The sequence below is a fragment of the Herpailurus yagouaroundi genome, unplaced genomic scaffold, assembly GCF_014898765.1.
Source record: "Herpailurus yagouaroundi ecotype Mexico unplaced genomic scaffold, PumYag 164, whole genome shotgun sequence".
NCBI lineage: Eukaryota > Metazoa > Chordata > Mammalia > Carnivora > Felidae > Herpailurus > Herpailurus yagouaroundi.
The window spans coordinates 29,055,936-29,081,975 of NW_024412405.1; the positions used below are offsets into that span (position 1 = coordinate 29,055,936).

Genomic DNA, 26,040 nt, shown 5'->3' on the forward strand with positions numbered 1-26,040 from the left:
AACTCTCTGTTTGTTCTCCATATTTATGAGTCTCTTATGTTTTGTCCCCCTTCCTGTTTTTGTATTACTTTTGTTTCCCTTCCCTTATGTTCATCCGGTTTGTCTATTAAAGTCCTTATATGAGTGAAGTCATATAATATTTGTCTTTCTCTGACTAATTTCACTTAGCATAATATCCTCCAGTTCCATCCATGTAGTTGCAAATAGCAAGATTTCATTCTTTTTGATTGCCAAGTAATACCCCATTGTGTGTGTATGTGTGTATATATATATAAACATATATATATATGTATATATATACCACATCTTCTTTATCCATTCATCCATTGATGGACATTTGGGCTGTTTCCATACTTTGGCTATTGTTGACAGTGCTGCTATAAACATTGGGGTGTATGTGTCCCTTCAAAACAACACATCTGTATCCCTTGGATAAATACCTAGTAGTGCAATCGCTGGGTCGTAGGGTAGTTCTATTTTTAGTTTTTTGAGGAACCTCCATACTGTTTTCCAGAGTGGCTGCACCAGCTTGCATTCCCACCAACAATGTAAACGAGATCCTCTCTCTTTCTCCACATCCTCGCCAACATCTGCGGTTGCTTAAGCTATTAATGTTAGCCATTCTGACTGGTGTGAGGTGGTATCTCATTGTGGTTTTGATTTGTATTTCCCTGATGATGAGTGATGTTGAACATTTTCTCATGTGTCAGTTTGCCATCTGGATGTCTTCTTTAGAGAAGTGTCTATTCATGTCTTCTGCCCATTTATTCACTGGATTATTTGTTTTTGGGGTGTTGAGTGTGATATTTTCTTTATAGATTTTTGATACTAAGCCTTTCTCTGATATGTTGTTTGCAAATATCTTCTCCCATTCTGTTGGTTGCCTTTTAGTTTTGCTGATTGTTTCTTCACTGTGCAGAAGATTTTTATTTTGATGAGGTCCCAGTAGTTCATTTTTGCTTTTGTTTCCCTTGCCTCCAGAGACGTGTTGAGTAAGAAGTTGCTGCGGGCAAGATCAAAGAGGTTTTTGCCTGCTTTCTCCTCGAGGATTTTGATGCCTTCCTGTCTTACATTGAGATCTTTCATCCATTTTGAGTTTATTTTTGTGTATGGTGTACACAAAAGAAAGTGGTCCAGATTCATTCTTCTGCATGTCACTGTCCAGTTTTCCCAGAACCACATGCTGAAGAGACTGTCTTTATTCCATTGGATATTCTTTCCTGATTTGTCAAAGATGAGTTGGCCATACGTTTGTGGATCCATTTCTGGGTTCTCTGTTCTGTTCCATTGATCTGAGTGTCTGTTCTTGTGCCAGTACCATACTGTCTTGATGATTACAGTTTTGTAGTATAGCTTGAAGTCCGGGATTGTGATGCCTCCTGCTTTGGTTTTCTTTTTCAAGATTTCTTTGGCTATTTGGGGTCTTTTCTAGTTCCATACAAATTTTAGGATTATTTGTTCTAGCGCTGTGAAGAATGCTGGTGTTATTTTGATAGGGATTGCATTGAATATGTAGATTGCTTTCGGTAGTATTGACATTTTAACAATATTTGTCCTTCCTATCTGGACACATGGAATCTTTTTCCATTTTTTTGTGCCTCTTCAATTTCTTTCATAATCTTTCTATGGTTTACAGTGTATACATTTTTCACCTCTTTGGATAGATTTATTCCTAGGTATTTTATGTTTTTGGTGCAATTGTAAATGGGATTGATTGCTTGATTTCTCTTTTTGTTGCTTCATTGTTGGTGAATAGGAATGCAACTGATTTCTGGGCATTGATATTGTATCCTGCAACTTTGCTGAATTCATGAATCAGTTCTAGAAGTTTTTTTGGTGGAATTTTTTTGGTTTTCCATATAGAGTGTCATGTCATCTGCAAAGAGTGAAAGTTTGACCTCCTCCTGGCCAATTTGGATACCTTTTATTTCTTTGTGTTGTCTGATTGCAGAGGCTAAGACTTCCAATACTATGTTGAAGGACAGTGGTGAGAGTGGACATCCCTGTCTTGTTCCTGACCTTAGGGGGAAAGCTGTCAGTTTTTCCCCATTGAGGATGATGTTAGCATTGGGTCATTCATACATGGCTTTTATGATCTCAAGGTATGATCCTTCTATCCCTACTTTCTTGAGGGTTTTTATCAAGAAAGTTTGCTGTATTTTGTCAAATGCTTTCCTTGCATCTATTGAGAGGATCATATGGTTCTTGTCCTTTTATTGATGTGATGAATTGTGTTAATTGTTTTGTAGATATTGAAACAGCCCTGCATCCCAGGTATAAATCCCACTGGTCATGGTGAATAATTTTTTTAATGTATTGTTGGATCAGGTTGGCTAATATCTTGTTGAGGATTTTTGCATCCATGTTCATCAGGGAAATTGGTCTATGGTTCTCCTTTTTAGTGAGTGGGGTGTCTGTCTGGTTGTCTGTCTGGTTTTGGAGTCACGGTAACATTGGCTTCATAGGAAGAGTTTGGAAGTTTTCTTTCCATTTCTATTTTTTGGAACAGCTTTAAGAAAATAGGTGTTAACTCTTCTTTAAATGTTTGGTAGAATTCCCCTGGAAAGCCATCTGGCCCTGGACTCTTATTTTTTGGGATAATTTTTGATTACTAATTCGATTTCCTTACTTGTTATGGGTCTGCTCAAATTTTCTATTTCTTCCTGTTTCAGTTTTGCTAGTGTATATGTTTCTAGGAATTTGTCCATTTCTTCCAGATTGCCCATTTTATTGGCATATAATTGCTCATAATATTCTTTATTATTGTTTTTATTTCTGCTGTATTGGTTGTGATCTCTCCTCTTTCATTCTTGATTTCATTTATTTAGGTCCTTTCCTTTTTCTTCTTGATCAAACTGTCTAGGGGGTTATCAATTTTGTTAATTCTTTCGAATAACCAGCCTCTGGTTCGTTGATATGTTCTACTGTTCTTTTGGTTTCAATAGCATTAATTTCTGCTCTAATCATTATTATTTCCTGTCTTGTGCTGGTTTTGAGTTTTATTTACTGTTCTTTTTCCATCTCTTTAAGGCATAAGGTTAGGTTGTGTATGTGAGATCTTTCTTCCTTCTTTAGGAAGGCCTCGATTCCTCTTATGACTGCATTTGCTGTGTCCCAGAGGTTTTGGGTTGTGGTGTTTTCATTTTCATTGGCTTACATGCTTTTTAATTTCCTCTTTAACTTCTTGGTTAGCCCATTCATTCTTTAGTAGGATGTTCTTTAGTCTCCAAGTATTTGTTACCTTTACAAATTTTTTCTTGTGGTTGATTTCAAGATTCAGAGCATCATGGTCTGAAAATATGCATGGTATGATCTCGATGTACTTGTACTTGCCAAGGGCTGATTTGTGTCCCAGTATGTGGTCTATTCTGGAGAAGGTTCCATGTGCACTGGAGAAGAATGTACATTCTGCTGCTTTAGGATAAAATGTTCTGAATATATCTGTTAAGTCCATCTGGTCCAGTGTGTCATTCAAAGCCATTGTTTACTTGTTGACTTTTTGATTAGATGATCTGTCCATTGCTGTGAGTGGGGTGTTGAAGTCTCCTAATATTATGGTATTACTATCAATGAGTTTCTTTATGTTTGTGATTAATTGATTTATATATTTGGGTGCTTTCACATTTGGCACATAAATGTTTACAATTGTTAGGTCTTCTTGGTGGGTAGACCCCTTAATTATGATATAATGCCCTTCTTCATCTCGATATAGTCTTTATTTTCAAGTCTAGATTGTCTTATATAAGTATGGCTACTCTTTCTTTTGTTGACCATTAGCATGATAGATGGTTCTCCATCCCCTTACTTTCAGTCTGAAGGTGTCTTTAGATCTAAAGTGGGTCTCTTATAAACAGCATATAGATGGATCTTGTTTTCTTATCCATTCTGTTACCCTATGTTTTTGATTGGAGCATTGAGTCTGTTGATGTTTAGAGTGAGTACTGAAAGATAGGAATTTATTTCTGTTATGTTGCTTGTAGACCTGGAGTTTCTGGTGGTGTTCTCTGGTCCTTTCTAATCTTTGTTGCTTTTGGTATTTATTTATTTACTTTCTCCCCTCAGAGAGTACCCCTTAAAATTTCTTGCAGGGCTGGTTTAGTGGTCACGAACTCCTTTAAGTTTTGTTAGTCTGGGAAACTTTTTATCTCTCCTTCTATTTTGAATGACAGCCTTGCTGGATAAAGAATTCTTGGCTGCACTTTTTCCTGATTCAGCACATTGATTATATCCTGCCACTCCTTTCTGGCCTGCCAAGTTTCTGTGGATAGGTCTGCTACAAACCTGATCTGTCTTCCCTTGTAGGTCAAGGACTTTTTTTCCCTTCATGATTCTCTCCTTGCCTGAGTATTTCGTGAATTTGACTATGATATGCCTTGTTGATGGTCAGTTTTTGTTGAATCTAATGGGAGTCCTCTGTGTTTCCTGGATGTTGATGTCTGTGTCTTTCCCCAGGTTAGGAAAGTTTTCCACTATGATTTGCTCACATAACCCTTCTACCCCTTTTCTCTCTCTTCCTCTTCTGGGACCCCTATGATTCTGATGTTGTTCCTTGTTAATGAGTCACTGATTTCTCTAATTCTTAAATCGTGCTCTTTTGCCTTAATCTCCCTCTTTTTTCTGCTTCCTTATTCTCTGTAAGTTTGTCCTCTATATCGTGATTCTCTGTTTTGCCTCATCCATCCTTGCCACCATGCATCCATTTGAGATTGCAGCTCAGTTATAGCATTTTAATTTCATCCTGACTAGTTTTTACTTTTTTGTAACTCCACAGAAAGGGATTCAAATCTATTTTTGACTCCAGCTAATATTCTTATTATCATGATTCTAAATTCTGGTTCAGACACGTTGCTTGTATCTGTGTTGGTTAAGTCCCTCGCTGTCGTTTCTTCATGCTCTTTCTTTTGGGGTGAATCTCTTCGTTTCATCATTTTGAAGGGAGAAAAGGAATAATGAGGTAGAAAAAATTAAAATTAAAAAAATTAAAATTAAAAAAAATTAAAATTAAAAAAATTAAAATGAAAAAATTAAAAACACACACACAAAATCGAATAAATGATGCTAGATCCTAGGTGTGTTTTGGTCCCAGTGTTGAAAGTGTCTTGATAAATTAGAGAATAAAGGGGAAAAAAAAAGAAAGGAAAAAAAGGAAATCGTTTGAAAATTTGAAAAAATGAATACACTGAAGTCGACTAAACTTAAATGATGGAAGTAAAATAGAATTTGAAAAAATTTACACAAAAGTAAAAAATATAGTAGAAAAAAATTAAAGAAAAATATTTTTAATAAAAATTGAAACTAAAAATGAGTTTCTTCTCTTTCTGTATTCAAGAAAAAGAAAAGACACAAAAAAAGAGAAAAAAGAAAAAAAAGAAAGAAAATTGAATAGACCAGCGAACAGACTGAAATACGACTGAAATCACTTCGTTTTCCCTTAGAAGTCAAACTATGAAGCGCTTTATAGTCCATAAACTAAGCAGGCGGAGAGACTTGTGTTCCTGAAGAGCAAGGTTCGCCTAGTTGGGCGGAGCTTAGTGTAACGACTTCATTCTCCACTAGATGGCGCTGCTTAGCTTACTGGGTGGATTGTTGTGGCGTTTGTAGGTGTGTATGCACTTGCACAGGAGCAGTGAAAATGGTGTCACCCACCTGTTCAGTCTCTAGTATCAGAACTCTGTTCTCCCTGATCAGCAATCGCGCACCCATCCTTTGTCCTTGGCTTCCATCCACTCCCTGCTTCCACACTGTCCGTGACCAAGCCCCAGGCAGCACCTCCCCCCCAAGTTTTGTCTAAGATGTGGCTGCCCCAGCCCCCCACTTCTGAGGGACTGTAGCTTTGCCCAGCGGACCCCTCTGCAGAGGTTCTCACCAAGCAATGGAGGGTCTCACTGAGCAATGGCCAGCTGCCGGCAGCACCCAGGAACGCTTGCAGGATCGTGCTGTTACCAATGCCCAGAGACTGCTGCCAGGTGCCAGCCCACCCCAGAAAAAGTTCCCAAGACAGTGTAGCAGCAGCGCCTCAAGGATTGTGGAAAATCACAACACACATCTGGCACCAGGCTTCACCCCCAACGACCTTGTTCCAGCACCAGCGAATGTGGCCACCTTCTGGGGTCTGCTGGGCCCAGGTGGCCTCACAGCCTCTACCACATGTCCTTCCAGCAGTGGAACCGCTTCTCCCCATGTGGCCTGAGAACCTCCCGGACTCCATTCTGCTCCTAGGGATTTGCCCTTCCCCCCAAGAGCACTGCCAGGTATCGAACTGCGGAGTTTCAGACTCTGTGCTCCCCTTGTTTACAGTCTTAATGGAATATAAACCCTCTCCTTTCTCCTTTCTCCCTTTTTAGCTCAGTCCCTGCAGCTGTTTCCAGTTTTCCACTTTCTCTCCAGCTGCTTTTGGGGAGGGGTGCTTTTCCTGTATTCTCCTCACCGTCTCCATCCTCTCTCCGCCCGCAAAAGCACCTCCCTGCCCTTGGCAGCTTCCCTCCCCAAGTTCACCTCTCCGAACTACATACCTGCTGAATTCTGTGGTTCAGGTTGTGCAGATTGCTGTGTTAATCCTCAGATCAGTTTTCTAGGTGTGCAGGATGGTTTAGTGTTGGTGTGGCCGTGTTTCATGGACGCAAGAGACACAAAAACCTTCCATGCTGTTCCGCCATCTTGAAAGATGGGTTTTCAAAGTAGTTTATCTTACAAGATCAAAGATGGCAGCGTAGGAGGACGCTGGGCTCACCACGCGTCCTGCTGATCACTTAGATTCCACCTACACCTGCCTAAATAACCCAGAAAACCGCCAGAGGATTAGCAGAAAGGAGTCGCCGGAGCCAAGCGCAGACGAGAGGCCCACGGAAGAGGGTAGGAAGGGCGGCGAGGCGGTGCGCGCTCCACGGACTGGCGGGAGGGAGCCGGGGCGGAGGGGCGGCTCGCAAGCCAAGCAGAGCCCCCGAGTCTGGCTTGCAAAAAGCGGAGGGGCCTGACGGACTGTGTTCCGACAGCAAGCGCGACTTAGCGTCTGGGAGGTCATAAGTTAACAGCTCTGCTCAGAAAGCGGGAAGGCTGGAGGACAAAGGGAAGGAGAGCTGCTGAGCCCCCGGACGACAGAGCTCAGTTTGGTGAGGAACAAAGGCACTCGCCAGCGCCATCTCCCCCGCCCATCCCCCAGCCAAAATCCCAAAGAGAACCAGTTCCTGCCAGGGAACTTGCTCGCTCCGCGCAAACACCCAACTCTGCGCTTCTGCGGAGCCAAACCTCCGGCAGCGGATCTGACTCCCTCCTGCTGCCACAGGGCCCCTCCTGAAGTGGATCACCTAAGGAGAAGCAAGCTAAGCCTGCCCCTCCTGCCCCTGTGCACCTTGCCTAACCACCCCAGCTAAGACGCCAGATCCCCAGCATCACAAGCCTGGCAGTGTGCAAGTAGCCCAGACAGGCCACCCCACCCCACAGTGAATCCCGCCCCTAGGAGAGGGGAAGAGAAGGCACACACCAGTCTGACTGTGGCCCCATCAGTGGGCTGGGGGCAGACATCAGGTCTGACTGCGGCTCCGCTCACCAACTCCAGTTATACACCACAGCAAAGGGGAAGTGCCCTGCAGGTCCTCACCACGCCAGGGACTATCCAAAATGACCAAGCGGAAGAATTCCCCTCAGAAGAATCTCCAGGAAATAACAACAGCTAATGAGCTGATCAAAAAGGATTTAAATAATATAACAGAAAATGAATTTAGAATAATACTCATAAAATTAATCGCTGGGCTTGAAAACAGTATAGCTGACAGCAGAGAATCTCTTGCCACAGAGATCAAGGGACTAAGGAACAGTCACGAGGAGCTGAAAAACGCTTTAAACGAAATGCATAACAAAATGGAAACCACCACGGCTCGGATTGAAGAGGCAGAGGAGAGAATAGGTGAACTAGAAGATAAAGTTATGGAAAAAGAGGAAGCTGAGAAAAAGAGAGATAAAAAAATCCAGGAGTATGAGGGGAAAATTAGAGAACTAAGTGATACACTAAAAAGAAATAATATACGCATAATTGGTATCCCAGAGGAGGAAGAGAGAGGGAAAGGTGCTGAAGGGGTACTTGAAGAAATCATAGCTGAGAACTTCCCTGAACTGGGGAAGGAAAAAGGCATTGAAATCCAAGAGGCACAGAGAACTCCCTTCAGACGGAACTTGAATCGATCTTCTGCATGACATATCATAGTGAAACTGGCAAAATACAAGGATAAAGAGAAAATTCTGAAAGCAGCAAGGGGTAAACGTGCCCTCACATATAAAGGGAGACCTATAAGACTCGTGACTGATCTCTCTTTTGAAACTTGGCAGGCCAGAAAGAATTGGCACGAGATTTACAGTGTGCTAGACAGAAAAAATATGCAGCCGAGAATCCTTTATCCAGCAAGTCTGTCATTTAGAATAGAAGGAGAGATAAAGGTCTTCCCAAACAAACGAAAACTGAAGGAATTTATCACCACTAAACCAGCCCTACAAGAGATCCTAAGGGGGACCCTGTGAGACAAAGTACCAGAGACATCACTACAAGCATAAAATATACAGACATCACAAAGACTCTAAACCCATATCTTTCTATAATAACACTGAATGGAAATGGATTAAATGCGCCAACCAAAAGACATAGGGTATCAGAATGGATAAAAAAACAAGACCCATCTATTTGCTGTCTACAAGAGACTCATTTTAGACCTGAGGACACCTTTAGATTGAGAGTGAGGGGATGGAGAACTATTTATCATGCTACTGGAAGCCAAAAGAAAGCTGGAGTAGCCATACTTATATCAGACAAACTAGACTTTAAATTAAAGGCTGTAACAAGAGATGAAGAAGGACATTATATAATAGTGACAGGGTCTATCCATCAGGAAGAGCTAACAATTATAAATGTCTATGCGCCGAATACCGGAGCGCCCAAATATATAAAACAATTACTCATAAACATAAGCAACCTTATTGATAAGAATGTGGTCATTGCAGGGGACTTTAACACCTCACTTACAGAAAGGATAGATCATCTAGACACACAGTCAATAAAGAAACAAGGGCCCTGAATGAGACATTGGATCAGATGGACTTGACAGATCTATTTAGAACTCTGCATCCCAAAGCAACAGAATATACTTTCTTCTCAAGTGCACATGGAACATTCTCCAAGATAGATCATATACTGGGTCACAAAACAGCCCTTCATAAGTTTACAAGAATTGAAATCATACCATGCATACTTTCAGACCATAATGCTATGAAGCTTGAAATCAACCACAGAAAAAAGTCTGGAAAACCTCCAAAAGCATGGAGGTTAAAGAACACCCTACTAACGAATGAGTGGGTCAACCAGGCAATTCGAGAAGAAATTAAAAAATATATGGAAACAAACGAAAATGAAAATACAACAATCCAAATGCTTTGGGGCGCAGTGAAGGCAGTCCTGAGAGGAAAATACATTGCAATCCAGGCCTATCTCAAGAAACAAGAAAAATCCCAAATACAAAATCTAACAGCACACCTAAAGGAAATAGAAGCAGAACAGCAAAGGCAGCCTAAACCCAGCAGAAGAAGAGAAATAATAAAGATCAGAGCAGAAATAAACAATATAGCATCTAAAAAAACTGTAGAGCAGATCAAAGAAACCAAGAGTTGGTTTTTTGAAAAAATAAACAAAATTGACAAACCTCTAGCCAGGCTTCTCAAAAAGAAAAGGGAGATGACCCAAATAGATAAAATCATGAATGAAAATGGAATGATTACAACCAATCCCTCAGAGATACAAGCAATGATCAGGGAATACTATGAAAAATTATATGCCAACAAATTGGACAACCTGGAGGAAATGGACAAATTCCTGAACACCCACACTCTTCCAAAACTTAATCAGGAGGAAATAGAAAGCTTGAACAGACCCATAACCAGCGAAGAAATTGAATCGGTTATCAAAAATCTCCCAACAAATAAGAGTCCAGGACCAGATGGCTTCCCAGGGGAGTTCTACCAGACGTTTAAAGCAGAGTTAATACCTATCCTTCTCAAGCTATTCCAAGAAATAGAAAGGGAAGGAAAACTTCCAGACTCATTCTATGAAGCCAGTATTACTTTGATTCCTAAACCAGACAGAGACCCAGTAAAGAAACAGAACTACAGGGCAAATCCCTGATGAATATGGATGCAAAAATTCTCAATAAGATACTAGCAAATCGCATTCAACGGCATATAAAAAGAAGGATTCACCATGATCAAGTGGGATTCATTCCTGGGATGCAGGGCTGGTTCAACATTCGCAAATCAATCAACGTGATACATCACATTAACAAAAGAAAAGAGAAAAACCATATGATCCTGTCAATCGATGCAGAAAAGGCCTTTGACAAAATCCAGCACCCTTTCTTAATAAAAACCCTTGAGAAAGTCGGGATAGAAGGAACATACTTAAAGATCATAAAAGCCATTTATGAAAAGCCCACAGCTAACATCATCCTCAACGGGGAAAAACTGAGAGCTTTTTCCCTGAGATCAGGAACACGACAGGGATGCCCACTCTCACCGCTGTTGTTTAACATAGTGCTGGAAGTTCTAGCATCAGCAATCAGACAAGAAAAGGAAATCAAAGGCATCAAAATTGGCAAAGATGAAGTCAAGCTTTCGCTTTTTGCAGATGACATGATATTATACATGGAAAATCCGATAGACTCTACCAAAAGTCTGCTAGAACTGATACATGAATTCAGCAAAGTTGCAGGATACAAAATCAATGTACAGAAATCAGTTGCATTCTTATACACTAACAATGAAGCAACAGGAAAGACAAATAAAGAAACGGATCCCATTCACAATTGCACCAAGAAGCATAAAATACCTAGGAATCAATCTAACCAAAGATGTAAAGGATCTGTATGCTGAAAACTATAGAAAGCTTATGAAGGTAATTGAAGAAGATTTAAAGAAATGGAAAGACATTCCCTGCTCATGGATTGGAAGAATAAATATTGTCAAAATGTCAATACTACCCAAAGCTATCTACACATTCAATGCAATCCCAATCAAAATTCCACCAGCATTCTTCTCGAAACTAGAACAAGCAATCCTCAAATTCATATGGAACCACAAAAGGCCCCGAATAGCCAAAGTAATTTTGAAGAAGAAGACCAAAGCAGGAGGCATCACAATCCCAGACTTTAGCCTCTACTACAAAGCTGTCATCATCAAGACAGCATGGTATTGGCACAAAAACAGACACATAGACCAATGGAATAGAATAGAACCCCAGAACTAGACCCACAAACGTATGGCCAACTCATCTTTGACAAAGCAGGAAAGAACATCCAATGGAAAAAAGACAGTCTCTTTAACAAATGGTGCTGGGAGAACTGGACAGCAACATGCAGAAGGTTGAAACTAGACCACTTTCTCACACCATTCACAAAAATAAACTCAAAATGGATAAAGGACCTGAATGTGAGACAGGAAACCATCAAAACCTTAGAGGAGAAAGCAGGAAAAGACCTCTCTGACCTCAGCCGTAGCAATCTCTTACTCGACACATCCCCAAAGGCAAGGGAATTAAAAGCAAAAGTGAATTACTGGGACCTTATGAAGATAAAAAGCTTCTGCACAGCAAAGGAAACAACCAACAAAACTAAAAGGCAACCAACGGAATGGGAAAAGATATTTGCAAATGACATATCGGACAAAGGGCTAGTATCCAAAATCTATAAAGAGCTCACCAAACTCCACACCCGAAAAGCAAATAACCCAGTGAAGAAATGGGCAGAAAACATGAATAGACACTTCTCTAAAGAAGACATCCAGATGGCCAACTGGCACATGAAAAGATGTTCAGCGTCGCTCCTTATCAGGGAAATACAAATCAAAACCACACTCAGGTATCACCTCACGCCAGTCAGAGTGGCCAAAATGAACAAATCAGGAGACTATAGATGCTGGAGAGGATGTGGAGAAACGGGAACCCTCTTGCACTGTTGGTGGGAATGCAAATTGGTGCAGCTGCTCTGGAAAGCAGGTTCCTCAGAAAATTAAAAATAGACCTACCCTATGACCCAGCAATAGCACTGCTAGGAATTTATCCAAGGGACACAGGAGTACTGATGCATAGGGGCACTTGTACCCCAATGTTCATAGCAGCAGTCTCAACAATAGCCAAATTATGGAAAGAGCCTAAATGTCCATCAACTGATGAATGGATAAAGAAATTGTGGTTTATATACACTATGGAATACTACGTGGCAATGAGAAAAAATGAAATATGGCCTTTTGTAGCAACGTGGATGGAACTGGAGATTGTGATGCTAAGTGAAATAAGCCATACAGATAAAGACAGATACCATATGGTTTCACTCTTATGCGGATCCTGAGAAACCTAACAGGAACCCATGGGGGAGGGGAAGGAAAAAAAAAAAAAGAGGTTAGAGTGGGACGGAGCCAAAGCATAAGAGACTGTTGAGAACTGAGAGCAAACTGAGGGTTGATGGGGGGTGGGAGGGAGGAGAGGGTGGGTGATGGGTATTGAGGAGGGCACCTTTTGGGATGAGCACTGGGTGTTGTATGGAAACCAATTTGACAATGAATTTCATATATAAAAAAAAAAAAACAAAAAAAAAACAAAGTAGTTTATCTTTGCCTTCCTACTCTCTCATGCTTCATAAACAAGCAAATAAATCTTTTTCCTCCTCAGTTAGAAACATTGGGCTAGAAATTAAAAAATGAGAGACCTCAGAAATGTCACTTATGAATTGACGCCAAATTTTTAAACTAGCTCTATTTCTTAACTTCTTCCCCTTTTAATTGTCATTTTATTTTTAGCTTCATAGGTATATAATTGACACATAACATTGTCTAAGTTTGCGGTGTACAATGTTTTGACTCGACATTATACATTATACAGGTATTATGCATTTATGAAATTATTACCACAGTAATGTTAGCTAATACCTCCATCATATAATTACCATTTCTTTATTGTAGTGAGAACTTTTAAAATCTACTATTTTAGCAACTTTAAAGTATATATAATACAGTATGGTTAACAGTAACCATTATAGTGTATACTAAATCCTCAGAACTTACTCATCACATAACTGAAAGTTTCTACTTTTTGAGCAATATCTTCCTTTTCCCCTACCCTCCAGTTTCTGGCAACCACCATTTTATTTTATGAGTTCAGCTCTTTTAGATTTCACACATAAGTGATTCCATATGGCATTTGTCTTTCTCTGTCTGACATATTTCACTTAGCGTGATACCCTCAAGGTCCATCCATGTTGTCACAAATGACAGGATTTCCTTCTTTTCTTTCCTTTCTTCTCATATTTATTTATTTTTGAGAGACAGAGACAGAGTGTGAGGGAGGAAGGGGCAGAGAGAGAGGGAGACACAGATCTGAGGCAGGCTTCAGGCTCCAAGCTGTCAGCACAGAGCCTGATGCAGGGCTCAAACTCATGAATTGCAGGATCATGACCTGAGCCTAAGTCAGACACTTAACCAACTGAGCCACCCAGGTGCCCCTCCTTATTTTCATGGTTGAGTAAAATTCCATGGTGTGTGTGTGTGTGTGTCTATGATATATTCTTTATCCATTTATCTGGAGATGAACTTAGGTTGCTTTCATATCTTGGCTATTGTGAATAATACTGCAGTGAATATGTGAGGGCAGATATCTCCTTAAGATTCTGATTTCATTTTCTTTGGCTATATACCCAGAAGTAGGATTGCTAGATCATATGCTAATTATATTTTTAATTTTTTGAAAAATATCCATACTGTTTACTATAGTGGCTGCACCACTATTCCTAAGTATTTTATTGCTTTTGATGCTATTATGAATGGGATTGTTTTATTTCTTTTTTAAAAATTTTATGTCTATTTATTTATTTTGAGAGAGACAGAGAAAAAGAGAGTGAGTGAGTGGGGGAGGGTCAGAGAGAGAGGGAGAAAGAGAATCTTAAGCAGACTCCTCACTGTCAGCACAGAGCCTGACACAGGGCTGGAACTCATGAACCAGGAGATTATGACCTGAGCCAAAAATCAAGAGTTGGCTGCCTAACCGACTGAGCTACCCAGGCACACCCCTTTATTTCTTTTTCAGAGATTTTGCTGTTAGTGTATAGAAAAGCAACTGATTCTGCATGTTGATTTTGTATCCTGAAACTTTTCTAATATTTTGTCTAATATTTTTTTGGTGAGGTCTTTAGGATGTTCTGCATATAAAATCATATCATCTGCAAACAAATTCAATTTTACTTCTTTCTTTCAATTTTGGATGCCTTTTATTTCTCATTCTTGTCTGATTTCTCTGGCTATTTCCATGTTGAATAGTAGTGGTGAGTGGGCACCCTTGTCTTTTTCTGATCTTAAAAGAAAAGACTTCTTGGGGTGCCTGGGTGGCTCAGTCCGTTAAGCGTCCGAATTCAGCTCAGGTCATAATCTCATGGTACATGAGTTCAAGCCCCACATCAGGCTCTGTGCTGACAGCTCAGAGCCTGGAGCCTGCTTTGGATTCTGTGTCTCCCTCTCTCTCTGCCCCTCACCCACTCACGCTCTCTCTCTGTCTCTCAAAAATAAATAAATGTTAAAAAAATTTTTAAAAAAGGAAAGAAAAGACTTCCTACTTTCACTATAGAGTATGATGTTAGCTGTGGGCTTGTCATATATGGCTTTTATCATATTGAGGTACATTCCTTCTATACCCAATTTGATAAGAGTTTTTGCCATGAAAGGAGGTTGTATTTTTTCAAAAGCTTTTTCTGCATCTATTGAAATTATCACATGATTTTTACCTTTTATTACATTAATGTGATGTATCACATTTATTGATTTGTATATATTGAACCATCCTTGCATCCCAGAAATAAATCCCACTTGATAATGGTTTATGATCCTTTTAATGTATTGTTAAATTCCATTTGCTAATGTTTTATTGAGAATTCCTCTTTGCATGCTCATCAGAGAAATTGGTCTGTAGTTTTCTTGTAGTGTCCTTATCTGACTTTGGTGTTGGAATAATTCTGGACTCATAAAATGCATTTGGAAGTTTTCCCTCCTCTTCAGTTTTGAAAGATTTTGAGAAAGATTAGCATTAATTCTTCTTTAAATGCTTGGTAGAAGTCACCAGGGAAGCCATCCGGTCTTGAGTTTTTCTTTATTTGGGTATTTTTTATTACTAAGTCAATCTCCTTACTAATAATTGTAAACTGTTCAGGTTTTCTATTTCTTCATAATTCAGTTTCAGTAAGTTTTATGTCCTAGAATTTATCCACTCCTTATAGGTTATCCCATTTGGTGGTGTATAATTGTTTATAGTATTCTCTTATGATGCTTTGTATTTCTCTAGTATCAATTATAATATCTCATTTTTCATTTCTGGTTTTATTTTATTACAACTAAGCAGATTTCTCTTGGCTGTAAGTTGTGCTGCCGTGAGAGTGGTTGATGCGAGTTTCTTTTACCTGCTCTAATGGATCCAAACTTCATATTTTTTATTCTTTTTTTTTTTTTTTTTAATTTTTTTTTTCAACATTTATTTATTTTTGGGACAGAGAGAGACAGAGCCTGAACAGGGGAGGGGCAGAGAGAGAGGGAGACACAGAATAGGAAACAGGCTCCAGGCTCTGAGCCATCAGCCCAGAGCCCGACGCGGGGCTCGAACTCACGGACCGCGAGATCGTGACCTGGCTGAAGTCGGACGCTTAACCGACTGCGCCACCCAGGCGCCCCCATATTTTTTATTCTAATGGTGTGTTGGAACTTCTCCACTGGGGACCTAGACTTCCACAAAGTCTCTCTGGTCTCTGGGAAATTGTCTAAAACAGTGTTTTCCAGGGGTTTCCAGACCACAGCAAAGCAAGAGGGGCTGAAAATAATTCACAGACCACTGCAGGTCCACAGCTAGGGCTTGGGGCTGAGTTCTGTATGCCTACCCCTTGACACATGGGTGAGCAAGACTCCTCCTAGGTCATGTGCCATCTAGTGCTAGATCCCACAGCTCTTACAAAGATACTTTTTTCCATGGATAGATAGCAAATTGTTGTCAGGGGGAGGATGACACAAATGAGTGACATCTGATTATTCAAATCAGAGAATGATAATGTTAATTGAACATATACTATTTGCCAGACACAAGGCCAGTCACCTTGCTTGCATTAATCCAGATAATATTCTGACAATAATTTGATGAAGCACCTTGTATTATTATCATTATTACAATTGTCAAAGGAGAAAACTTAAAGAAGTTAAGTAACTTATTCATGATGCACAACTATACATAGAACTCACATCCAATTCTATTGGACTTTAAAAATGTTAAGACAAAACATGGTGTGAACAGGTCTTTCTTAGCTTTCCACTCTTCATTGTTCAAGAATTAGTTATTATGTGCCAGGTGCTATTCTAGGTACTGGAAATAAATTCATAAATAGGCCAGACAAAGACCCTGCTCTCCTGAAGTTTATATTCTAGTAGAGAAAGCAGATAATCATCATGGGTTTTGTGGGTTTTTTAAATATGTAATCCTGAGTAGTAGTAAGTTCTGTGAATATTCATGTGAGATAATTAGCTAAAGAGTACTTTGCAGAAACTAAATGGTTAGAATAACTGTCCCCTCTGAAGAAATAATATTCAAGCTGAGATCTGAATGATAAAAAGATACCAGCCTTAAAAAGGTCTGGTGTCAACTATTCCAGGGAGAGAAGGGGCCCATGAATATACTTTAAGGAAGGCACATGCAGGACATATTAAAAAATAGAATAACCACTGTGCATGGACCATAGTAAACAAGTGGAAATGAGTTAAAGAAGCAAGCAAGGACCAGATTATGAAGGTCCTTAATAGTCCAGGGAGAGATACAATGATTGTACACTAAGTGACATGGAAAGCCATTGGAGAATTTGAAGCAAGAAAGTGATCTGATGTTAAGTCATGTTAAATATAATTTATTATAAAGATATAGATATAGAGATAAGATACATCTAGCCCTGGTTGCTAGGTGGTAAATAAAATAGAAGAAGCAATAAAAGAAGCAAAAAGACTGAAAAGCCTCTTACAGTAGTCTAAATAGGAGGTGATGGTGGCTTTGACAGAGTAAATGGTATAAGGGAAGGGGACTTCAATACGTTTTGAATGTATAGTGTATTTATAGTTGACTGGATCCGCTAAAGAATTAGATAAGGATAATCTTAAAAACAGAAATCAAGGTTGACTCTCACATTTCGGGCCTAAGCAATTTATTTATTGGTAGTAGCATTAACTGAAATGTGAAGAAATAGCTCCTGACATCTGCTCTGAGCAACATGGAATAGATGCCTATTTGATTGGGCACATGACCTAGCTGGCAGTGTGGAAAGGGAAATGAAAAGGGAAGTCCATAGATCCAGTTTTACCACTAATAGTATGACCTGAAAGTAAATCACTTCATCTTTCAGAGTCTTAAGTATAAAACAAGACAAACTAATATAACCCTTCCCTACTATCCCTTCACGCAGTAAAAGGACTCTATCTCAACTCCTATCTTCCATGCTTTTTGTGCATACAACTTCCATCTCAAATCACTATCTTCTGTTTCGGCTTATTTCTCACCCCTGCTACTACAATCTCTCTTGAAATGCAGACTAATAGCAATTGCTTTTTTAACTGAAGGGAGAAAGATTCAATAAGGCAGAGAAGTAACATAGAAATTTTCCCATCAGCAATTGTGGTTAATCATGACAAATACATCTGTACTGCACTAGCATACAAATTTTCCATTGTATCATATATCCAGCTCCTATCCCTTTTATGAACTATCATCATCAACTCTCCTTAAATCATTAGTGACCTTCCTCCATATCACTTTCTCCCTGGAGATCACTTGTAACATGCCTGTTCTTCAGCTGTCAGGCTTTTTAAAGCCTCAAGAGCTGGTAAATTGTTCCATCACCTACAGTGCCAACCCGATTTTTGTTCACAGGGTAGATCTTAGACTATTAAAAATCGTTAAGATAAAAATTTTCTTTCTTTTTATTAAATTTCAAAGTAAACTACTATAGGTAATAAAATAAATATTTTAGATCATTCAAACACATACTATTGAAAGATACCTAAATTAACTTGACAAGATCTGGAAAGCTTTAAGTTTACATATAGTATAAGTTGATAATATTTAAAATCATGCTTAAACTATAATAAAATAACTGATGATGTCATACTAAGTCCTTCACATTCGCTATTCCACAGTCTGTTGAAAAAATTGGAAGATGTATCCAGTTAAAAAAAATTAGACTAGGGTCCTACCTCATATTATTCATGAAGATATAGATAAGTTATAGCAAACAAATATGAAAATCAAAATTAGGGAAGCATTGACTCTTGATTTTGGCTCAGGTCATGATCTCACCAATCATGAGTTCAAGCCCCTTGTCAGGCTCTCCCTTTTCTCTGCCTGTGTTTTCTCTCTCTCTCTCTCTCTCTCTCTCTCTCTCTCTCTCTCACACACACACACACACACACACACAATAAATAAATAAAATAAAACTTAATAAAAACAAAATTAAAGTAGGAAAAGATTGTATAAGTTGACATTATTGTAACTGGAAAGAGAACAAAACCTAATTACAACACAAAACATAGAGACACAAAGAAGAAATTGTTAAGTTTACCACATTATAAAAACTTCTGAATAAAAAATAAGAAATTTTTTTAGAAGTAAACAATGAAAGAAAAATATTTTAAATATAAATAATATCCAAAATACCTCAATAATTCCTCTAATTCAATTTTTTAAAAGGAATTAACCAAACCCAACAGAAAAAAAAAATTGTGCATGGAAATAAACAGAAGAGGAAATAAAAATGGCAATAAACCTATCAAAGAGTATTAACTAAGAACAAAGAAAATGAAAATAAAAGACATACCATTTTTCACTCATTACATTGGGAATAATATTTTAAAAATGTGAATATCAATGAATACGTGTAAAGAGATATTCTTATAAACTCTGATTGAAAATGTAAACTGTCAGAGACTATATGAATGGTATTTGTCTGTATTAATAAAACTTAAAAACACAGGTTTCCTTTAACCTTGTAATATTCTGATATATTCATGAAAAGCCAAAGGCATGAACAAGGTTTTCTGTGTAATGAGTTTGGACTAACATAAAATGTAAAGAGATGTAAATGTCCATCAACAATTGAATGATCAGGCTGTTGAAAACCAAGCGGTATTTTATAGGATGTGAAGACATTTAACGACCTTCAGGAGACACTATCCTATCAGGAGAACATTACATGTTAATACATATGATACTGTTTATGTGTTTTAAAATTGTCAATTTCTTTTGTTTTGTATGCACATATGTGTATGAAATACATTTTGAAGTTTAACAAAAGTATATATCAAACATCTAATCATGGTCAGTGTTGGGAAAGAAAACGGTAGAAGGTAGATAGGGCTATCAAAAACGACTTTTGCTTTACCTGTCTTGCTTACATATTTTTGCAATGAGAACATACTGAATATATGAGTGGATTAAATATTTTTTAATTACATTAAAAAATAAAATGAGTAACTGGAGAAGACTTCTTAGGTTTAAGCCAGAGAAATAAATCATTGTCAGACTTAGCCCAAAGATCACATATTTTTCAAAAAGAAGCACTAAGTCTATACCCAAGCACAGATTTCAACATCCATATGTTGAGAGGCTGAAAATAAAATGAAATCCAGAATAAAAAATTTCAAGATGTATTCATCTTTATTTCATTTTGAATGAGTACTCATGTGTTAATATATAAGTAAATTATTCTCATTATTAAGCCTTTGTTCATTTGAAACTTTGAAAGATGATATGAAGAAAAGAGAAATAAGACATATTTCTGAGTTTCCCTTATATAGTTCAAAAAGAAATATGGGAATAATCCAATTGGCAGTAACTGTTTATAAAAATCCAGTCTTGTGTGCAGGTCCAAACGTGTCTTGGTATCAGTATAATCAACATGCAGGTAGTAAGTATGACTTAGTACCGTCTGCAAGAGCAGATGTGATTCTTCTGGCTTTTCTTTCATCCTATAGACTCCCTTTCAGACCAAGTGACATGGCTTAAAAAATTATATACATATTCCAAACCCAAAAAGAGATTATAGAAACATCACCATTAGTCAATAGGTTAAACTTCAGCCGTAGATAAGACAAAAAACATAGTTTGGGACCTATAAGTAATTTTTAACTTCAGATATTAATATTAAACCAAGAAAGCAATCAAATGAAAGAGCTCTAAATCCCCAGAGATGGAGTGCCTGGGTGACTCAGAACTCTTGACTTCTGCTCAGGTCATGATCTCAAGGTCATGAGATCCAGCCCCATGTCTGGCTCCATGCTGAAAATGCCGAGCCTGCTTAAGATTCTCTCTCTCCTTCTCTCTCTGCCCCTCCTTGCTCTCCCTCTAAAATTAAAAAATAACAAATAAATCCCCAGAGATACTGAAGAAGTCAAAGAATTAGGGCAGTGGAAAGCCCTCTTAAGCATTTGTTAATTAACCAACTATATCTATTATGCAGCTAACATGAGATTAAAAGAAAAAGACATAATTTTCCAGAAACAAGCTATTTATGTGTACAATTTTACCCATACCAAAAAATAAGGGAAAAATTGGAATTGTTCATATACCCCAAAGTCTTAATAGTATAATCAGTTTAATAGAGTAATTGTTCAAGATTACTTTATTGAACTAAAGTCTATGCAGGCACTTCCAGAGATACCTAGTAAGGGATAGATAAACATTAATTGAGCACCTAGCGGATGCAATACTCCAAGCTAAGCATAGAGAAAATGGTAGTATAGACATTGTAAACAGGATCAATATATAGTCCATGCTCATTTGAAGCTTAAAGTCTAAAGGAGAATATAAGTATTGAACTATTAATGTCAGTGATGATTGGTTAGTGATGAATCTTGTGCTGAGAGTAAATAATTGATCTTACCTATTTTGAAGGTGTGAACTGGGGTCAGTGAAGGATTCTCTGAAGAAGTGATATTTAAGTTAAAATGTGAAGGATTAGTAGGAATAACTGTATAAAGAAGTGAATAGAGAGTTGCAGAAAAGTATTTCCCAAAGAGGGAAGAGCATGTGCGAAGGTCCTGAGGCAGACAAGAAAACAATATTGGAAGAAGACCAGAGATCATAGCTCAAGAGAGAGCATTGTGAGAAATGAAGTTATTAAGGCAGGCAGGTCTTAGATCAGATAGGGCTCTATAGACCACATTAAGGATTTTGGAGCTAAGAAACAGTCAAGTCATTGGAAGGGTTTTAACTATAAAAAGAATATGGTAAGTGTAAAGATATCTTGAGTATTGTATGAAGACTAATCAGAGGGCATCAGTGGTACATGTGGGAAAATCAAAGAGGAGGTTTTTACAGTATTCACACGAGAAGTGAATCAGCTATGGTGAAGATGTTTGGGATGAAGAGATTCAAGAGAGCGCTGTGTAGGTGGAATTCATAGAACTGAATATGTGGAAATAGGAGAGAAAGAAGGTGATGTTCATAATATCTCACAGATTTTTGGCAGGGACATATGAAAAATGTATCAGGATTCTTATGAAGTATGGGTACAGGGTTTGGACACTTCTGTTTTGCAGAGCTTTGCAATGCAGCCCCTGTGAAGATCATTTGAGATCACTTGGATAACATTCTGCAGTCATCAGGAAAATGTATACTCTGTAGACAATCTCCAAGGATTCCTAGAAACTTTTCTGTAGAATAGTCCTTGCAAGAAGCTTGTGATTCTATACCTGAGAGCACTGATATTAGGTGCTCTAGAAATGCTGAGAGAAGTAGCTCTAAGCCAAAGGAGGAAGGAAGAATGATTGTCTCTGGGAATCCCACAAGAATGACAGGGAGTTCAAAGGATGCCAATAAGCCCAGGGCAAAAGAATTTGTATCACAATCCTTTGCTAAGTATTTCTGACAAAGAAGAAATTGTTCTCTTTATTATAAAATCTCCCTAAAAGATGCTGACAATTACCTAACAATAGAGTTGGAATCACAGAAATTCTGGATCAAGATTTGAACCTGTGACAAACAATTTGATATCATTCCCTAATTATTAATGACAGAAAGTGTCAAGAAAGTGGAATGTGATGTAGGCATCTAGTTGATTTTGTCCATGTAGAATGCTAGAATTAAACATAGGCATAATAGTAATATATATGGTATAGGAAATGCATACACACACAGAGTTAGAAATGTTTACTAGGATACATATTTATATATTATATCTGGGCTCCTTTGTTATATAACCCCCCCCCACCTAAATTACTTATTAGTGGATGATTATTTTTTTTCTAGTCTCCTCCTTTGAGATACATTTTTAAATAGAATTCTTAAGCTTCTAGGAATTATTTTTTGTCCTACAGTTAATCTCTTAATAAGACCAATTTAGCTTAATATAAATGGTAATGCATAGCATTCTACTCACTGCACAATTCTGAACTTGCTCAGAGATTGCATTTGAGCAGACTGGCCTTACCCATGGGCAGAGTTGGTTAAAAGACACTTGGTATGGTTTCAGAACCACAGAGAAGACTCAAGTTTTTGACCCCTGTTAAGTGTTCTGAGAAGAGTTATTTAAGACCTTGGCAACCCATCAGAGAACCTATTGTATGTAAGAACTGCATTAGGCAGTTCTTACAATCAATCTGAGGGATACAGGACTCAGATGTGGGTAAAGTGCATAACAACAGCAGGGCTACATTTGCAAAAGAGGAAATCAGCATAGAATCAAACGTCTGGATGACAATTACCAGAGTGAGCTAGAATATCACCTGTGAATGAGGTGTATTTCTAGATGTGAAAGAATAATAATCCTCCATTTTAATTTCTTGGATCGTCTATTTCCTTTTTTTTACACATTCATACTGCCATTATTGGTTTAATTTCATTAGCCACTGTTGAGTGGCCTGCCATTTAGAATGAGTTTGCATTCCATTTGTTGACAGTGAAGGATTTGCAGGTGGCATTATTACATATTATCTTAAGGATTGAAGTGTCACTAGCTTTCAATTTACCCTAACTAAAGAATTTTTTCCCAATATCCTTCCTGATACCATTTTTCATTCAATCTTCATAAATGTTTATTAATAGTGCACAAATTCTTCCTTAAGTATTGAACATGCCAAAAGAGGTATTTGTTTTTCTGCTTCTCTACTCCCGTATTTAAACATGTTACATAAATATGTCCACACCTAAATCTGTCCCATCTTGTTGATCCATTTTTAAAATTCACACCTTGTCTTGTATAAACACAACCCAACCGTGAAAGTAATTTCTTTGTGAGTCATAACCTTGCAAACATTAAAGTAATTGTAAAAGCATCTCTTGTTAGCTTGCAATTAGGGTATTAAGTTTGATATCATGCTGTATTATATTTTTTTAAAAAGGTCATAAAGGGTTTTATCTCTTAATGCTCAATAGCATTTAGTCATAAACACATACTAAGATAAAGCTAAATATATATTCATTTCAACACCTTCAAAAATAATTAGTTTTCCTGGGTGTATCATGGCAGATGGAGCTGTTTTCTTAAAGAGTATGTATAGAACATGTAAACTGAGCAGGTACCTATAGGCATGCCACAATACGCTGGAATGGTCTGTGTATTTGATTAGCCATAGTATTCTTAAATGAAGCTGTCATCTTCAATATCAGGGGAAAAAATGATCCATTGTAAAACAATGAATTTGAACCAAATATAGCTTTAGAGTTCAACTCTCTCTATATCTAGCAGTGACTCAGAGACTGTATAATTCAAGTGCAAGAGGATTACAAAGACAAATACACCCCTATTCAATAAGATCTGATGATATTCCTCTCCTTCACATCCAAGAACTGGATTACTTCTAGAAATCTATGTAGCAGGCTAAGTTCTAGCAAGGTGCACATTATCTGCCAAAACTCTCCTGCAGCAGGGTTTCAAGCCAAATGGAGAACCTTTGGTAGCAGAAGCTACTTCTTTTCCTGTGTTTATTAACTCATTTAATGACTCTTCCCTCTCACTCATTTGCCCTACATTGGATGTCCTTAATATCTGTCAGAGCCATCCCCTGTTCTCCATCACAAACATTTCCTCAATTGGATTTGTTACCATTTCTTACCATTTATTGAAATGTTTCCTAATTGATCTACTAGTGTCCAGCTTAAATCCCTTCCAATTCACTCACTACTCATTCAAACACAAATCTCATCATGTCATTCTGCTTAACATATTCTAATGATCTCCTCAGTAACTCCAGGACTACAGGGCAACACTTCTATTTATTAGTTTTAAGTTGCACTCTTTTCAAAGCTCCTTTTCCATTATCATGCCCACTTTGTGCCTACACTCAGACACCTTCTGCTCTAACTTCTCTAAACATGCTGTGCTTTCCTAATTAGAGCTCTTTGTTGAGAATGCTGTTCAAAAGTTAGTTCAAGTATCTCCTCTTTCCTGAAGATTCCTCAGCAAGTGTGCACTATAGGAATGTGGGATGTGGTGAAAAGCTTGCTCTGCAAAACAGCTGGTGTTTGAAAGTTCTGGGATCAAATTCTAATTCTCTGGCTAGCTGTGTGGTCCAGAAAAACTGGTTGGTCCCCACACATAACAGTCAACCATCTCCACCCTTACTAAATGGGTGCCACCACAAAGGAAGAGGACAGGTGGTCAATGCCTGAGCACCCATGGTCCTTCCTACTCTGACTGTGACAATTTTTCTTTTTATTGAGCTATAATTGTCATACAGCCTTGACCAGTTTAAGGAGCACAACATGTCAATTTCAAACATTTATATATTGCAATATATATAATTACCACCATAACATTAGCTAACACTTCCAGCATATCATATGATATCATTTTCATTTCTTTCTTGTGGTGAGAACATTTAGAATCTAGTCTCTTAGAAACTTTGAAGTATGCATATAGTATTATTAACTATAATCACAATCCAGAATTTATTCATCTTCTAAATGCAAGTTTGTACCCTTTGATTAACATCTCCCTACAATTCTAAGAAAGAAGAACAAAGCAGGAAACATCACACTTCCTAATTTCAAAACCACTGTAATCAAAACAGTATAGTACTGGCATAAAAACAGAAACACAGAGACCAATGGAAAAGAATGGGGAGTCCAGAAATAACCACCTGCATGTCAAAAGCTAAGTATTTGACAAGGGAGCCAAGAATACTCAATGGTGAAATAATGGTCCCTGCAATAAATCATGTTGGGGAAAATGGATAAATACACGCATAAAATGAAGTTGGACCTCTTTCTCACACCACTCACAAAATTAACTCAAAATGGATTCAGGACTTAAGGACAAAATCTAAAACTATAAAACTCCTAGAAGAAACCATAGGGAAAATGTTCCTTAACGTTGGTCTTGGCAAGGATTTTTTTGATATGATACCAAAAGCACAAGCAAAAACAGCAAAAATCAACACACAGGACTACATCAAACTAAAAGCCTCTCACAGCAGAAGAAACAATCAATGAAATGAAAAAGGAGCCTATGGAATGGGAGCAAATAATTACAAATCATACATCTGATAAAGGGCTAATATCCAAAATATATAAGGAATTCATACAACCCAATAGCAAAAACAAAAACAAACAATCCTATTAAAAAGTGGGCAAGGGAACTGACATGTTTCCAAAGAAGACATACAAACGGCTAACAGGTACACAACAAGGTGCTCAACATCACTAATCATCAGGAAAATGCAAATCAAAATCACAGTAGGTATCTCCTCACACCTGGCTGTGACAGTTTGCAAGTTTGCCAGCCTGTCATCCTTCAGGGCTCTGCACACAGTTTAACCCAATCTTGCCATACCTGAACTATGATTCTCTCTGCTTCCTCTTAGCCATTATGGATTCCTACAAACTGTCTCTAGTGCTTATTTTTGCCTGCTGCCTCTATAGAGGCATACAGCCTCTATTGGCCATACAGCCCAATCTCTAACCTTGAATTCGTCTTTAAATTGATATATAGATAAATGGATTTAGCAGCACAC

At 38.1% G+C, this 26,040-nt stretch overlaps 1 long non-coding RNA gene across 1 annotated transcript in view; it reads right to left on the reverse strand.

Annotated features, from left to right (window-relative positions):
- The window catches only part of LOC121037810 (uncharacterized), a 231,814-nt gene that overhangs the window by 204,947 nt on the left and 827 nt on the right, over positions 1 to 26,040 (reverse strand). The gene's annotated exons all lie outside the window — the stretch shown is intronic.